Here is a 5545-nt window from a genome sequence, read left to right on the forward strand (position 1 = left end):
AGATTGATAAACAGGGCAATTGTATGTTATTTATTCCTTACTACACCACTGTTTTTGTTGATATGGATATAATTAAAGATAATATCCCAATTATTATCAACAACAATAACGCAATCAAAGTAAATGTATTTAATAATCAATATTTTCATTTTGGTACTTCTGCGTTTGTTAGACTGATGTTTTAGCCTTCTTTGGTCTAGTCTTCTATCTGCTTCCAACCAAGCTGAAGAAATCATGTATTTATACAGTGTGCTTATTTTCAATTGGTATGATACAAATATGTAGCAATACCAAGATTATTTTTTGTAAGACCAGAATAACAAGTCGATGAATTTGTTCTATTTTTTGGAAGCATATGTTCTCTTCCTATAGTCTAATTTTTAATTTCTTTCCGATATATGAAGGTATTCTGTAAAGTTTCCAACCTTAACCTGAAGATGCCACTGCAATTTCAACCATTTTGGACCTTTAGTTTCTACTTCAGAACCGTGTAATTGAGTCCTTGTGAAGATTTTTTTGAGAATTGAAAAAATTTAGTATCGAGTTGTTATTAAATATTTGTTTTTGAAAGGCAATACACAAATAAAAGAGGAGTTATATACTGTCTGTGTAGACTCTGCACCATCACAAGCGTAAAATTTTTGGGACAGCTGAATTTAAAAGCGACCGTATCAACTTGATTCATGGCGAGTGTTCGGGATGGCCAAAAATTGGACGACCATCGAAATAAGGTTAGAGAGGTGGACGAGGCATCTTTGCTGATAAGGTAAAGGTAGACATTGCATTAGAGCGACCGCATTTGAAGAAAAATAAAATGCTTTACCTTCAGGACAACGCAGTTACACTTCATTGATCGACATAGCTAAAATTCTTCAATTGCACTTCGAATTTGTTGTATACTTACCGTCCTCACAAGATTTGCCCATCAATGAATTTCCTAGGTCCTAATCAGATGAGGAAATTATCGCAAACATAAACGCCTATTTTGAGGAGAAATATTCTTATTTGAAAGGGATAAAATATCATGAGTTAATGTTCGTACTCTTTCCTTCTTATTCTTCTTTCTTCCATAATAAGCCTAATGCCTTTTTCTTCTTGGATATTTTTCCTTATCCTGGCTCTAAGCTTTCACTCCACCTCTTTCGTAGTCGACCTCTACTCCGTACTCCAAATGGAGATTTATCACTTGTTGTTTTGACCAGTATCATTCGACTTATATGTTAGTTTTTTCTGTTTTCTGCACACCATAATTATGTTCTTTTCATCTATTCTATTTTTGAAGTGTTGTATATTTTTTTAATAAAGATTGGTTTACTGTGAAGTTGAATTTTGCGTGAATGAATGAAGCGTGCAACGTGTGACGAAGAAGTGAAGTGACGAAGAAAAATGGTTTGCAAGCGTATAAATAAAGAGGAAAATAATATGAAATAATCAGTTGGTTGATGATGAGAATCCAAATACTACAATTGGTTGTTGGTTTTCTTATAAAATCCCCGCAGGGAAATCAAGCTGGGAACTAAATACATCCTTTTTACCTGCTCAACAAAAATTGTGATGTAAAGAATACTAACTGAGCAAATAATAAAGAATTCAGATAATTGATTATATTTTTCATCAATCTTTGCCAAATAGAGCGAGATACAGTAAGTTTGGTTGTTTGGCAATTGGATAAGGATATATGTAATTCTAGTGGGGTAGGGATATTTTGGTATGGACTTAATATAGAAAAATTTTTCTCTGCAGAGCTGGAATTTAGGGAAATAAAGTGGTGTGAACTGAAATGGAATAAAAATAACGAAAAAAGAAGAAGATGAAGTAAATAAAGGCTCGAAAAACAAACGGTTCTTCGTAGTTTGTAATATTTTTTTTTTATTTATTCAGGCAAAAGGGTACAGCTGCGTATTATTCCCTTTCGCCGGCCATTTGGATGGAGAACTGGTTCATCAGGTTACATGAAAACTACGTAATTCCTACAAAACCGACGATCAAAGAGGTAGGAAATAGAGGGTTTCACCTAAAGGCGACGAGGGAATTATCCAGAAAGATAAAGTATATTTCAGGTAGGTTTTTGTAGGACGTCTCTTGTCACCGAGGGAGGAATAGGGTAGTTTCTTCTTGGACTTTGAGGAACCGAGCCGTCTAGTTGCGATCCAAGTGCTAAGAAGGATGCTTTGGCAAAAGCATTGTTTGCTTCGATGGTATGAATCACGTATCAGGCTTGTAAGTCATTTAGACGACTTGAGATGGGTATGATGTCAAGAGAATATATTGAAAAATTCTTGGCCTACTATAGAATTATATAGAATTTTATTACTCAACATATTCTCCTCTTAAGAAAATTTACGACCTTTCAAACTTTTTTTCAGTTGAGGAAAGAGATGATAGTCGGACGGAGCCAAATCTGGTGAATAAGGGGGATGTTTTTGTAATTCGAACCTTAAATCACGAATTTTTTGCATGGCACTTTTGGATAGCATTCCTCGTCTTTTTTCTTAAATTTTTTTCCGTAGTGTAGTAATCTCTAGTTATTCTTCTATCCTTATCTAAAAATCAATCATGATTGCTCCAAGGCAATCACAAAAACATTTTCAGCAGATTTGTGGACACGAAACTTCTTAGATCTTGGAGAACCATCGATTGTTGCTTTGTTTCTGGATCGTAGAAATGTACCCAAGTCTCATCCATGGTAACAATTTGGTTTAAGAAGTCTACATAGTTTTCAAATCGAGCACAGATCAACGCGATGTTTCTACCCTTGCACGCTTTTGTTCAACATTCAAACATTTGGGGATGGATCCATTTTGCAGCAATTTTTCTCATGTCCAAATTGCCGTGAACTATATGATGAACGCATTCGTATGAAATATTCAGTGCTTCAGATACACCTTTCAGCCCAATTCGACGATCGGATAAAATCATGTCATCGATATTTTCGGGGACTGACAAAGAAACTACCCTCCCAATCGGTCATAAATAAACGGTATTACTGGGATTGAGCTAGCACTTGTATTAGCAATTTGCCAAATTGGATTTAATTATTTTTATGCCTAACTGTAACAATGCTCATGGTTATAAATGTAATTTTTTGCAATATTTTGATGGTTCATAATGAAATCTTTGATTGTAGCGAGAATGTTGCAAATTTTGTCAAGTTTTTCTTTGAAAATGAAATTTTTTTAATGTTACTTTCCCACTTTTTAATCTATTTTTAACAGATTTATGTCCTAGTATATGTTTTTGTGGTACTTTTGCAATTTTCTTTTTGATCTACGAATTATCCTTATTTCTTTAATATTTCAACAAAATTTGAGCTGGTTCACACAATAATTCTTATATTCAACTTTATCATTTATAAATAAATTAAATAATTCGAATTATTTGCCAAATATTATTTGCCACAACAGTGATCTGGGTATTAATTATACCAATATTTGATTAGGTCATTTTTCAGACTATTTATTATACAAATAATTACATATTTACTACGAATGCCTTCGATGACAAATTCTACGAAAGGTTCCGCTTCCAAAAATCCACCACTCAGTTTATTTTTCAAGAAATAGAACAAAGTTTACAAAACGAAATAAATCGGTGGATTGCTCCAAATAAATACATACTAAACTGTACTATCGATGTGCTTTTGTGCTATATTTTTTTAGAAATTTTAGAAATAAATAAATTATTGAAATGTGAGATTTCTGGTTACACCTAATTTCTATATTGGCGACTTTCATAGAGTTAACAACTCAACTGTGTCACACTTTATACTCTTAACAAGAAAGATTGATAAACTTTCCTTTTACTATCTATGTTAGTAGATAAAATAAAAACTATTGAGAAATTTTAAGAAATTACTCGGTTTCTCAGAGTATCGGGAACACTAAATTATATACTTATATATATATATAGTCCAGTTCAAGTTCCTCCTAATTCCTAGGAGGAAATCATGCTGAGCTGTTTAAAAGCAGAAAATCTTTTTTTTAATCAACACATAAGTCATGTGTGATTCTAAGCTTAAAATTCTAAGTATTATTGGCAAGATGGCAAGAATCCAGTCACGATAAACACATTTTTATAACAAATGAGATTTGAAGCGAAATGAGTATACTTGGAGATAGAGGATATCCCCTGCGTTCTTATCTTTGAAAAGATATTGTCCTGTATTATCTGCGGGGACGAGGTGCAATATTAATTTAGCAATTATAATACAAAATATACGTCAAATGTGTAATGATATCAGAATAATTATATTCCAGATAGTCCATCTATGCTGATTTATTTTCAGGTATACTGGTTTCATATTCTTTTGTATATGTTGTACTATAATAAGGAGTCAAGTGTCAAATGGCTATTTGTCCATTGTTATTTTTTTGGTAATTGCTTTATCACTTACTACAATTTGGAACAGTGGCAGTTAAAGATCTTTGCTTTAATCAATAATAGAGTATTCAATGATACTTTTCTTCTAATACTTAGTATAAATTACATTATAGCTATCATAAATTGATATTGTTAATATTTAATCTAATTAGTAATTAGGTCTACTATCTTCAGCTTGGAATTTCCGTTATTGACACAAATATATAGCAAAACACGCGATTTGTTTATTATCTGCAAGGTCAATATTATCAAAATTAATAACAAAATTATAAACAGCATTTTAAATGTTTACATTCGTCAAAAATCATACATAGGTGAACCCTATAGGTGAACCTTTGTGATTAAAAGAACTTAGTTGATCTTTCTCAACAATTTAAATAAAATTTGAGATCTTTTTCTTCTTTTCTACTTGTATCTTTTTAGGTATCGGAAAAAAAACAAAAATTGATAGCAAGCAATAAAAACTCAAAAGTTTGATTATACGGTTGCGGTTAAACGGAGGATAACAAAAAGTATCTCTACACTATCTATCTTTTTTCAAATCGAATAACAAATAATGGACAGTTTAGCAAAATAAGCGCCACCTCTTGTAAACTCTAAAATCTCTTATCACCAAGTCAGCCAGAGCAGGTAAATATGGTCGCTGAGGAAAGAAATCCTAACGCAGCTCGGCTAATTTCAATGCAACCATACTGGACGAATACATACGTGCATTATCCAGAACTCTTCAACTCTTCAAATTTAGCCTTTTTTATCATTTCGGCTAAAAAATCTTCTTCTAAATAATCAGTGAAGCTTTGGATTGTCAAAACACTATCCATGACTTCACTGGCGGAATGATGTTCATTGTTTAAACTGCATGTTTGTTTCGATGGTATAAAGGTTTACATCTTTTTATCAACAGATAAATTCAATTAAAGATATCCAAACAGTTTGAATTTTTAATGCCAATCGACCTGTTTCGCCTTTCGTAATGCATTTTTTCTATTTCATTAATTAAAGATTTTGATAGTGGTTACTTCTGTTCTATATCTGATTCCAAAGACATTGCCAGAAGGATATTTTAAATTTTAAACTAATTTAGAAATAACATTCTTTACTATAGAAGGTATGTATTCGAAACCAAATTCTTTTTGCATAACGTGTCACCAATATGGAATTCTGT

The sequence above is a fragment of the Diorhabda sublineata genome, chromosome 1 (genome assembly GCF_026230105.1).
Source record: "Diorhabda sublineata isolate icDioSubl1.1 chromosome 1, icDioSubl1.1, whole genome shotgun sequence".
NCBI lineage: Eukaryota > Metazoa > Arthropoda > Insecta > Coleoptera > Chrysomelidae > Diorhabda > Diorhabda sublineata.